The following is a 13,344-nucleotide window of genomic DNA, read 5'->3' on the forward strand; positions in this document are numbered from 1 at the left end:
CTCAGGAGATAGCTTTAGAAAATGAGAGCAGGGCAGTGGGAGCAGTGAAATGATTATTTACAAGTATTTACTATCACAACAAGAAAACACAATAGACAATCATTCTAAGAAATCATCTTTAGATAGAAATAGAAAACTTTTATATCCAATTTTAGCTTTTCATTTGTTGCAAGAAAAAAGCAACTATTGTGTTTCTCATTACGGAGTTTGACAAAGCCCACAGTCAATTATATCTTTAAAAAGTTATTAAAATGCCTTTGACCATACATCTTATTGTTGTATATATTACCTATTGCGTTCTAAATTTTTAAAACTAAGATTAATGATTCTTTATTAGTAATTATACTTTTTTTGTTTATGAAATGACTCACAAGATGTAAGTATAATTCTTAAGAGAAAAAATATTAATGGCACAACACAATAATTGCATACAATTTATCAGAAAAATGTAAATACCACACAAGTAATGAACTCTCTGCCATGTGTTTTATGTGGTATTCATCCTCAGTGGAGAAAATACCTGCCTCCATGTTAATATGATAAAAGACATGCCAACAAAGGCCCCATATGAAAGGGTTGAAGTGCATCATGACAATATGCTAGGACAACGTAAGGCTGTGTTATAACTTGGTGCTAATATGTGTATGAAATCAAATGCATATAGACAATTCTATCTCTTGTGCCCTTAGTCAAACTTTAGCTTCGATTGTTCTAATAGTTCTATTTTGGAAGGAGTGACTGCAAGTCATAGAATGACTTGCCTCAATCTGCATTCATTTCAAACAAACTAAGCCACAGATATTAACAGAAAAATAATGATAATAAATTAAAATTTACTACTGCTTGTGCATTTTTATCCATGACTTACGAATGAAGGGATTCCAGCGTGGGCAGGGAATGGGAATAAAGCGATGGATAGTTTAATATTAGATTTAAACAAAAAGAAAATAAGTGTGCTCAGGCTTAATTTTCCATATGATTAAAAAATAAAGTTATAAAATACATGTATCTCTACTAACCTTTGTGAGTATTCTTTCTGTCCAATTCAGCACTATCATTATCAGGTACAATATCCTCCAAGTGCCAGGGCAGTCTGCTAACTTGGAGTTCTTCAATTAAGCTTCCTAATTGGACCTACAAGGTCATTGGAATTTAGAATACCAAAGGAATGGACCATTTGGGAATAAAATCTTGAAATAACGTTTTACCTAATTATTAATCATATTTCATTGTGAAAGTTACATTTGGGATACTATTACATCAATCTGCATGGTTTAGTAAAACACACTTTAGAGGTGCCTGAAAGGCTCTTTATCCTTTAAAGCATCAGTTCAGGGTTTTCCATTTCCCCAGAGATAACTGATGCCAATCCAATGTCACAGAGGAAACAATTTCTTTTTTACATCAGGTCATGGGTGAATCTAAATGTCATAAGCTGATTTCCCCATTGATCAATTAAGGTGCTGTACTTGACCCACTTTCAAATATATATACGCATAATGCTAACTTTCCAATATAATTTACATAACAAATATATTGTAATACTTTAAATTCTCTCTACCTTTAATATTTTACCTCAATGGCATTGTTGAACAGACGGCTTCAGAGCAAATATTTTGTAAAAGTATTTATCGGACTAATATACTTTAATTCTTGAGAAACTCCTGTCTGTATGCTTATGTATCAATGAATGATTGCTAAAGTATATTTTTATTTCACTATAATCTACCTTTTCTCCAAAATTAATAAAATACAAATGTTTAATATGTTCAAAATTATATTTTCTAAGTTTATTTAAAACCTTTTACATTTACAGCATTTCTTATTTTATTTTTGACATTCATAGAAAAGGCATTGCAAATCACTACTTAGCTCATAATTGAATAAGATCTATTTCATAAAAAGTGGCATTCTAAAGTCAACTGGAATTTTTGGAATTAATTATGCACACAGATACGGGCTATGTTGATAATATAATTTATAGTCTGACCCAGGATATTTTAGAGTGAAAACATGTGCTAATAATATGTACACAGTCATAAAAGTTGTAAACCAGGGGAGAAATATGGTCACATTGGGATGAACAAATGGTTGTGAGGCAAAATATTTGTTTGGTATGTGCACAAACATTTAGAGTAGAATCAGCTTTTCAAGAAAACATGAATTGAGAAAAATGAAAAAGTGACAGACTATTGCTTTTTCCAGCTTTCAGGGTTTATGACAGAAACACAAAATCAAGACTTTGTATAAATTATATTGGCTATGATACCATCTCTTCCCACTCAGTCAATTCATAATATATTCTCATTTTGAAACTATTTTAAAGTAGGAAGGAAATTTTTATTCAATTGTCTCATCCTTCCATTTTTATAACTTTATGGGTGACACTGACAGATAAATGAAATTGATCATCAACATTTTAAACAAGGTAGTCACTATTATGTGTAGATAATAGAAAATTATGTTCATGGGAATCACAATTGTCATAGCATAAATTAATTATTTAACCCATCCTTCTCTTGAGAAAATGATGGGTCACAGCTTTTTCACAAGATGGCGCCGAAAGCGAAGAAGGAAGCTCCTGCCCCTCCTAAAGCCGAAGCCAAAGCGAAGGCTTTAAAGGCCAAGAAGGCAGTGTTGAAAGGTGTCCACAGAAAAAAAAGATCCGCACGTTACCCACCTTCCGGCGGCCCAAGACACTGCGACTCCGGAGGCAGCCCAAATATCCTCGGAAGAGCGCCCCCAGGAGAAACAAGCTTGACCACTATGCTATCATCAAGTTTCCGCTGACTACTGAGTCTGCCATGAAGAAGATAGAAGACAACAACATACTTGTGTTCATTGTGGATGTTAAAGCCAACAAGCACCAGATTAAACAGGCTGTGAAGAAGCTCTATGACATTGATGTGGCCAAGGTCAACACCCTGATTCGGCCTGATGGAGAGAAAAAGGCGTATGTTCGACTGGCTCCTGATTAGGATGCTTTGGATGTTGCCAACAAAATTGGGATCATCTAAACTGAGTCCAGCTGCCTAATTCTAAATATATATATATATATATATATATATATATCTTTTCAACATAAAAAAAAAAAAGAAAGAAAGAAAATGATGGGTCACAATTAATAGAAAAGTAATTTTGTATTCAAAGCAAACAACAGTAATTCATAAAAATTCACATTGTCTCCTTAAGATAGACCACATAAAACAGTTCCCAAAACATTGTAAACAAAATGCATTGTTTTTAAACAGCATACTTTTAAAAATCCTTTACATAATCTGATACGATGACATTTCCTAGAAATTCATATATCTTTTGGCAAAAAGACTTTGGTCTGTATCTCATCATGAACATCTAAAAAACAAGTAGAATATTTAATTTAAACTATTACAGGCAATGAGGCAGCTTCAGTAATTTCCTGAAACAGAATTTCACTAACATTTTTTTGTCAAAAAAAAGAAAAGAGAAAACAGGGTTTGTGGTAATGCACAAAATCTAATGAAATAACTGATGTAAAGCAATTCGGTGCTATAGATTTGCAACTTACTCCACCATGGTTGGCTGCAGCAAAGCTGCCTCATGCAATGCAGCAGACATATTGTCAGGCACGTGCTTTAGTCTGAATCTGTTTTCTCTTTCCTGCAGGGTGTTGAGTGAAAATGAAAACTCATAATTTATATCAGAGAAAACAGAGATCAATAAGAGATCAAGAGTTGTACACCTCTCAATGTGTTCACTCTGTTGAGTGCTGATAACTTATAGTGGAGAAGTGAAACTGAAGTCAAATGCAGCTTTGAGGTACTCCGCTTAACTACACTCAAATGTGATAAATGAGTAGTTCTCATAAGCATAGTACACTGTAGATGTATGTGTGTGTGCGAGTGTATATATATACATATGTGTGTGTGTGTATATATATGTGTGTGTGTGTGTGTGTGTGTATATATATGGCTCTGGCCCCATAAATTCATAATGATTTCTTTTAGAGTATCCAAAGGCCAGAATATGATTTGTGACAGATTATATATTTAGGAACTCTTACATTGAATAGTTAATTTTAAGAACAGATATTTCTGTCATTTATGGAGGAAGTACATCTAATAACTACTAGGGTAAGGTTTTTCCAAAGCATATAGTTATGCTTGCTTAAAAGAAGCCAGACATGCATTACCAGCAAAAGTTAACACCCTTGTTATAGCTGATCCTATTCCCATTTGTGGCATTTCTAACCCTCATTATTATACCAAACTTTTTTTGAGTCAAGGATTGTTTTTCATAGGCAGTTTGTCTTCCAGTATGTATAGAAAAAAATTAAGAAAAATATGGTCTTTGCTACATGTTTCATGTTCTAAGCACCAATGAAATATGTGATGAAAGCAGAGTTAGTGCATGCCACTATAATGGAAACATAAGATTAGTTTGTGAAAGGTAAAGCATAGATGTAGTGCAGTGTTCCATGTTTCCTAAATATATTCTAGTCTGTCTACTGAAGTGGGTGCTTCAGGTACATCCTGACTATAATTTAATCACTTTTGGTAAATGAGTACCACTTATACTAAATCTGATCATACTCTGCTCTGAAAGATTTTTCCAATCTTTTTATTTGCTGTCAGATCCCTTTTGAAAATAAATTTTCCCACTAAAGACTAACTCTTAAAGTCACCATGATGCTGTACAAGGTTCTCTGTGAAAGAAATATACACTAATTCAAATAGGAGAATTGGCAGTTTATAACATAAAACCATTAGCATTTGAAACCTTTGGCTTCTATGTAGTAACTAATTTTATAAATTGTTATAAATCACTTTTTTCAAATGATTGCAGGAACTGCCATTAATTATTATTTTTGTTTTAGTTCAATTTTCTTTGCTTTTAATTTTGGAAAATTTCAAACATACAAAAAGCGATAAAAAATAGGACAAACCTACATATCCCTATTACATAATATCATTATTTTCAACACATGACCAATACATATTTTTGATACCCTTACCCACTTATCACATCCTTGATTTTATATATATATATATTTATTATTATTATTATTATTATTATTTTTAATACGGAGTGTCACTCTGTCGCCCAGGCAGGAGTGCAGTGGCGTGATCTCGGCTCACTGCAAGCTCTGCCTCCCGGGTTCACGCCATTCTCCTGCCTCAGCCTCCAGAATAGCTGGGACTACAGGCACCCGCCACCACATGGCACTAATTTTTTGTATTTTTAATAGAGACACGGTTTTACTGTGTTAGTCAGGATGGTCTCGATCTCCTGACTTCGTGATCCATCTGCCTCGGCCTCCCAAAGTGCTGGGATTACAGGCATGAGCCACTGCAGCTCGTCCTGATTATATTTCTGATCATATTATATTTCTAAGGAAATCCTGAACATATAATTTTATTCATATCTATCTAGATACATACATATATATATAAAATGTATGGGCAAATATGTGTATATAGAGTTTGTATATAAATGTATGGACTGAATATATATATATGGACTAAAAGGCTCAGATATATGGGTCTCTTTTTTTAAAAACATTACCAAAACATGATTACTTTTTAAAATTTTTACAATGATTTCTTAATACTAACAAGTCTCTAGCGCTCGTTTTTAAATTTTTTACTACATATTGACAAATTACAGTTATATATACTTATGGGATACAAGTAGTGTTATGATTTTTTAATATGTGGAAAAATTAAATTAAACTAACGTATACATAACCTCAAGTATTTAACATTTTTTGCGATGACATTAGACATGTACTCTCTTCGTGATATTATTTACAAAATGTATAGAACTTAAATTTATTCTCATAATGTCTTAATTTTAAGGTTTTTTTTTTTTTCTTGGATAGAGGTCCAGATAAGGTGCACGCGTTGTTATTGGTTAATATGTGCTTCTTAAGTCTCTTTTAATCTATAGGCTTCCTCTCTCTCTCTCTCTCTTTTCCTTGCAATTTATTTGTTGAAGAAACCAGATTCCTTATGTATCCAGTTTCCCATAGTATGGATTTTGCTGACAGCATCGCTGCGGTTCCTTAACACATTCCTCTGTCCTCTGTATTTCCTGTAAATTTGAAATTGGATCTAGAGGCTTGATCAAATTCATGTTTAATATTTTTGGCAAGAATACTCCATACATGCTGCTGTAAAGTGTTCTTTAATAATAAAAATATTCACATTTTCACTATAATAAAATTGTGGTTAAAAGCATGGTCTCTGGAGACCAAGAATAAGGAGTCTAATCCTGGTTTTGCCACACTCTAGAGGTGAAAACTTAGGCAAATGACTCAATCAGTGCTTTACTTTCTTCACCTGTAAAATGGGCCAATAAGTACATCTAATAAACAAGATTTCTGTGAAACTAAACTATTTCAGATAAAGCACTTTAAATAGTGTTTGGTACATAGTGAGTACTCAATTGATATTAGCTGTTATTACCAAATAGCTGAAATTAATTATCAGGAGGAATATGCAGAAAAGGTTTGCAACAATTTTAATCCATATAGCAGCTAAATTGGCAAGTCTAGTAAAGATTGCTTTTCAATACCTAATATAAAAGTTGAACTGTGAGTGGACAAAAAGTTTCCAATATATCAAAGAACTGGTAATGAAAGATGCAACCTTTTGCTGCTAGGTCAATGACTGAAAACCCCACAGGTTACTACTGATTGAAAGAAATTGCTGCTGAACAGTTCTGTAAAATGCCTTGTTTCTTTCCATATATACTATTCTTGGCTCAATCTCAGAGAATAACCACAAGCATGCTCACTTTACATTTTATTCTTTCTTAAAAACTCTGACAGCATCAAGTGAAGCAGAACAATTCTCTTAGCTAGGCAAAATAAATGGGTTCATCTCTCGCTTTCCAGAGCATTTGTTTACAAAGAAAGTTTTCACTCTTTTCGAGATAGGGCATAAATGATTCAGGCATTCAATCGTTAGTTTACAGAATTTCTGAGGGAACAAAATCACTTAATATGCATTGTTTTAAAATTACAATCTTGAGAATGTCTAATAACTAAGGATTTAGCAAACATTAAGTTATAAAATCCATACGACTGGAAAATGGTGAAGATTTGAAGTCAGATGAGCAATGGAAAATTTAGGCTGGGTATTTAAGGAAACTGCCTATTAGCAAGAACTGTTAGATAATGGAATGGTACTTTTCTTAAACTCCATAAATTTCAAAGGTAAATTGGAAAACATATTGGAAGAAAATGTTCCATCCCACCAGGGGAATAAATGAAATGGTCTTTTCATCTTCTTTTTCTAGAAGTTGGCCTGCAAATCAGATGTTTAAAATGTACCTACCCAAACTATGAACAGGGTAAGTCCAGTATGAAGCTTAGTCTGAGTTTCATTGGGAAAAGTTCCATTTCCCGATCCTGGGCCAAAAGCTGAATAATACCAATATGGAAATTTGGAGCAAAACCAATTGTTAAAGGCAGATTATGAGATTTTAACTGCCATTCCAAAACTACTTATACAACCCTTCTATGTTATTTCCACTTGCCAGATCAACACCCAAGAGTCATTTTGACATTTAAAAAAAAAAAAAAAAAAGTCCCAGTTACACATCCAACTGCTGATTTACAAAGCAAAAGGCAACCTGCGAGTTTGGCTTTAAAACCCAGTTTGCCTGAGGGATCTATGGATGAAAGAAATTTTAGCCTACTGTTTAAGGGCTAATATTCCCACATTTCCATATCCCATTTAGGGCGGGTAGACTTCAGCACTTCAGCTTAAGCGGTATCACTTTATATAAGGTGCTTGAGTGGAGTAGGCAGCAAGCTGGAATGGGATAATAAATGACAGAGAGGCAAAGAGGCTGCTGCTACAGGTAGCCCCCTATGCCAGTTGCCAAAGGAAAATGGCTGTGAAAAGTGAGCACATTTATTTCCATGAGCAAAGGATGAGAATTTAATAGTAAAACAGTAAATTGAGTATCTGTCCTTTTACCTCTTCCTAGAATTTCTTTGTTGTCCTTTGCATGGGGAAGGTTAACAGCTCAACCTAATTCTTCGCGCCAAGGAACTTTACAGGCTGTCATTTGGTTAAGGTCTAATGGGCCTTCAGGGATTTGATAACTGAATGCTGTGCTCACTGAAGCAGACTGCCCCATAGAGGGCCTGGAAAAGAATGTTTGAGTTGGAGAGAAGGTGCCGCTGCTCCGACTGCTTTTCCACCTGCAAAAACAGAACCTTTGGGGACAGTAGCACTGTAGTTAACGGGAGGCCAGATTCAATCACCCGGGATCCTAGGAATGAGAAAGGTGTTAAAGTAGCCAGCTCTTCTGTTTTGCCAAGGATTTTCCGGCCTTGCTGTTTTTGGCAAAATTTTGAAATATCCCACTTCTCTCACTCTGAGCTTTTCCCTTTCCATTTCTCAGAGATGGTTTTGTATATTGGGATGACTAGTCCAAACAGAAAGAAAGAATTTTAAGAGGATGTGAGATTCACACTTTTTGGTTCCCCACATGCCTCTGAACAGCATTTGGCTGCTGTAGAGAGTTGAGGGAGGGACCCAGAAGCAATAAAAGGATCAAGTTGCCAACCACCTCAACCTCAATATTGGAAAGGGAACTCCTAAAATCCCTAGCTGACTAAATCAGATGGAAAATTTCAAGACATTACCAACTGAAAATGCTGCAGTTTTCACTCAACAGACTTTGAAAGCCCAGTTCATATTTAACCAAGGAGAATTGGTACAAAGTTCCTGATAAGAAGAACTATTTCTTTTCCAAAATTTCCAGTAAAAACCTATCATCTTCACTAACCTGTTGTGATATCGTGACATAAATCCTTTGACCCCCCAAATCTAAAGTTTCAAAAATGTTAGTTGTGATTATAAAGCAAACACACAATTTAATTTCTTTTTTCTTGTTTCTTTTTAAAGGTTTTCATTGTAATAAAATATATATAGTATAAAATGAAATTTTAACAGTTTTAAGTATCCAGTGGCATTTGTTACATTTACTATGTTACACAGCCATTACTATTATTTCTAAAAGTTTTTTTTAATCATCCCAAAGCTAACCTCTGAAAAAAAAAATATTTTTTAAAAGAAGATATTTTGCTCATAGCTGCTGTAAGTCATGGTGCACACACCTGAAATTAATCATGATTAGTACTCATGTATGTATTTTTAGAAGGGAAATGAATTGGCTTAAAATAATTATTGGAAAAATATATGACAACTAATCACTAAACCTGCTCGGTCTATACAGTAGTTTTAATTTTATTTAATTAATCAGGCATTTTGTATAATACGAAATTTCAGTGACAAAGTAAGATTTATGACCTAGATAATCAACCTAATGCTTGAAAAAATAGCTGAAGCAATGTAAAATAAACAAAGGCTAAAAATGTAAAACCTGAACATAAATTCACAAGGACAGAAAAATCAAGGCATGATTAAAATGTATAATTCTAAATATTGTTTTTTAAAGAAACATTTCTAAATTAATAATTATATTATTAAACAAATTTAGGTGTGATTTTGAACCAGCCTTAGGTAAAGGCCCAGAATAAAAGTTTAGGGTTCATATATAATGCTGTCTCAGCCACCGATCAAAATCGCCCTGTCTTTCAACAAGCAAAAGTAAAATATGAATTATAGATTTACTAGTTTTAGGCACAGCTTCTCATTTCATTCAATTTTTGCTCATTGATTAGTAAATCCAGTCAATGCCAATGACAATTTGAGAAGTAAATCCCTCCATCAAATCTGAAATCTTGCACATTGAGTCTTTGAAGTTCACCCTTTCTTTTCATCACCATGCATTTCAATGCTGTGTGAGGTAAGTGCACCATTTATTTTAATCCTGTTGAAATGAATGGATGAACTTAAATAACAATGCAAGCCTTTTCCCATATAGTGCTGTAATTCACTTTGAAGTGATAGCACTTTTAGGATTAAGATATATACATTTTGGTTCTTTGACTAGTTGTCCTTTCTTTGTGTACTATATTAATAAGAATTTAAAGCAAGACTAAGACACAGCTGCCTTCTAATACAAGTCTTAGAGTCTTAAACAAAATTCCACTAGAGCAGACAACCAAGATGAATAACTATTTTGCAGGGAATAAAACTATCATTTAGTAACTACAGACTATGGTATTCTCTTTAATCACTTGAGTTAGAGTGACTATCGATAAAATCAGTCTTGAAAATATTTTCATTTATTATCACATTGCCCACATTCAAATAAAAGCAGTTTGAAGTACTGCTGCAGAATAAATGAATAAACATTACATTATTAACTTAATGCTTACTGCATCAGGCAATTAATTATGCCAACATTTCAGAGAATGTTCTGAGGGATTTTAAAAATAGGCATTGTCAAAAAGACACGCATAAAAGGAAATATGATAGTTATTTAGAACATATGGTAAGTATTAATGTGATATAGCATTCTAAAAAAGACTGTTCTAGAAAGAGTTATATACCATACTAATTATGGTATATAATTAATTATGCTATATATGGTATATAACTTTTTAGTTCTATATTCATACTAATTATGGTATATAACTCTTTATCTAAGTATTGCATGCTAATTATGCAATATTTAGATACCAACTTGTTGAGTTACTTTAGATAAAGCTTAACATCTAATAGTTTCCATTATAGCAACCGATCCAAAGAAAGTATCTACAGAAGGAAATCTCCTAAAGTACCACCATCTCAAGATAACCATTCTTAATATTTCAGATTATTTCTTCCCATATTTTTAATCTATACTGTTACTCATATTTCTCTGATTAAAAATAATATATGCCAGGAGATGAAAAGTTGGATAAGTTAATAGATACAAAGTAAAACAATAAATAAGTAAATAAAATTTAAAATGCATATATTTCAACCATCCAAAGATAGACTTTGTAAATAAGGTGGCATATGACTTTGAGTCTATTTTTTAATGTTTGTGTTTATATTCTTTCTCCAAATATTTTTTAACATTAATAGTTTTGCTTTTCTGTAAAAGACAACAAAATTCTTAATGCAGAAAAATTTGGTTGAGTGAGAGAACCAAAGATGTAATAAAATCATCTGTAGCCTCACCAACAGAAATGTACTGATCATGTTATCCATGTATTAACAGTATAACTTCAAATCCTACATGTTGTCATTATCCATAAATAGCTACAAACCTTTTTAATATGATTCAGAATATTTCAAAGCAATACATAAGGGTCCGCTTAAGGAAGAACAATTAGAACTATTCGTCAATGTTGTCAGGGATCATATTCCATGGTATAAATATATATATATAACACAGAATATATTCCATTGATTCCATGTCTTTGCTATCATGAATAGTGCTTCAATGAACATGCTTGTGCATGTGTCTTTGTAGTAGAATGATTTATATTCCTTTGGGTATATACTCAATAATGGGATTGCTGGGTCAAATGGTAGCTTTGTTTTAAGTTCTTTGAGATATCTCCAAACTGCTTTCTATAGTGACTGAACTAATTTACATTCCCACTAGCCATGTATAAGTGTTCCCTTTTACTTGTACCCTTACCAGCATCTGTTTTTTGTTTTGTTTTGTTTTTTAGCTTTTTACTAATAGCCATTCTGACTGGTATGAGATTGTATCTCATTGTGGTTTTGATTTGCATTTCTCTAATGCAAATTAAAGAAACTAAATACAGGGATGTTGAGAAACTTTTCATATGCCTGTTGGCCTCATGTATGTTTTCTTTTTTTTTTTTTTTTTTTTTTGAGACGGAGTCTCGCTCTGTCACCCAAGCTGGAGTGCAGTGGCCTGATCTCAGCTCACTGCAAGCTCCACCGCCCGAGTTTACGCCATTCTCCTGCCTCAGCCTCCCGAGTAGCTGGGACTACAGGCGCCCGCCACCTCGCCCGGCTAGTTTTTTGTATTTTTTAGTAGAGACGGGGTTTCACCGTGTTAGCCAGGATGGTCTTGATCTCCTGACCTCATGATCCGCCCATCTCGGCCTCCCAAAGTGCTGGGATTACAGGCTTGAGCCACCGCGCCCGGCCATGTATGTTTTCTTTGAGAAGTGTCTGTTCGTGTCCTTTGCCCATTTTTTAATGGAGTTGTTTGGTTTTTGCTTTGATTTGCATAAGTTCCATATAGATTCTGGATATTAGACCTCTGTTGGATACATAGTTTGTGAATATTTGCTTCCATTCTCTAGGTTGTCTGTTTACTCTGTTGATAGTTTGCTTTGCTCTGCAAAAGCTTTTTTAGTTTAATTAGGTCGGACTTGTCAATTTTTGCTCTTGTTGCAATTACTTTTGGAGACTTCATCATGAAATGTTTGCCAGGGCCGATGTCCTGAATGGTATTTCCTAGATTTTCTTCTAGGGTTTTTATACTTTTAGGTTTTACTTTTAAGTGTTCAGTCCATTGATATGGTTTGGTTCTGTGTCCCCACCCAAATATCATCTTTAATTGTACTCCTATAATTCCCATCTGTTGTGGGAGGGACCCAGTGGGAGATAATTTGAATCATGGAAGCAGTTTCCCCCATACTCTCCTGTGGTAGTGAATAAGTCTCACGAGATCTGATGGTTTTATCAGGAGTTTCAACTTTTGCATCTTCTTCATTTTCTCTTGTCACTGCCATGTAAGAAGTGCCTTTCACCTCCAGTCATGATTCTGAGGCCTCCCCAGCCACGTGGAAGTGTGAGTTCAATTAAACCCGTTTTTCCTCCCAGTCTCAGATATGTCTTTATCAGCAGCATGAAAACAGACTAATACTGTAAATTGGTACCAGTAGAGTGGGGCATTGCTGAAAAGATACCCCAAAATGTGGAAATGACTTTGGAACTGAGTAACAGGCAGAGGTTGGAACAGTTTGGAGGGCTCAGAAGAAGACAAAAAAATGTGGGAAAGTTTGGAATCTCCTAGAGATTTGTTGAATGGCTTTGACAAATATGCTGATAGTGATATGAACAATAAGGTCCAGCCTGAGAAGGTCTCAGATGGAGATGAAGAGCTTGTTGGGAACTGGAGCAAAGGTGACTCTTGCTATGTTTTAGCAAAGAGACTGGCAGCATTTTGCTCCTGCCCTCAAGATTTGTGTAACTTTGAACTTGAGAGAGACGATTTAGGGTATCTAGCAGAAGAAGTTTCTTTCTGTTTTGTTTGTTTGTTTGTTTGTTTTTTCTGAGACAAAGTCTTGCTCTGTCACCAGGCTGGAGTGCAGTGGCGCAATCTCGACTCACTGCAACCTCTGCCTCCTGGGTACAAGCAATTCCCCTGCCTCAGGCTCCCAAGTAACTGGGACTACAGGCACACGCCACCACACCTGGCTACCTGGCTAATTTTTTGTATTTGTAGAGATGGGGTTTCACCATG

The 13,344-nt window shown here is 34.4% G+C and overlaps 1 long non-coding RNA gene and 1 pseudogene across 1 annotated transcript in view; both read left to right on the top strand.

The window, feature by feature from the left end:
* Positions 1-2,539: 2,539 nt before the first annotated feature.
* LOC105471080 (large ribosomal subunit protein uL23 pseudogene) lies at positions 2,540-3,051 on the top strand (annotated as a pseudogene).
* Positions 3,052-3,653: 602 nt separating this feature from the next.
* LOC139363587 (uncharacterized) overlaps positions 3,654-13,344 on the top strand; it is a 31,754-nt gene continuing 22,063 nt past the window's right edge. The window contains exon 1 of the long non-coding RNA XR_011624252.1: positions 3,654-3,798. This is a non-coding gene — a long non-coding RNA (uncharacterized lncRNA). The remainder of the gene's footprint in view (positions 3,799-13,344) is intronic.

Source organism: Macaca nemestrina, chromosome 6 (assembly GCF_043159975.1).
Source record: "Macaca nemestrina isolate mMacNem1 chromosome 6, mMacNem.hap1, whole genome shotgun sequence".
NCBI classification, from domain to species: domain Eukaryota; kingdom Metazoa; phylum Chordata; class Mammalia; order Primates; family Cercopithecidae; genus Macaca; species Macaca nemestrina.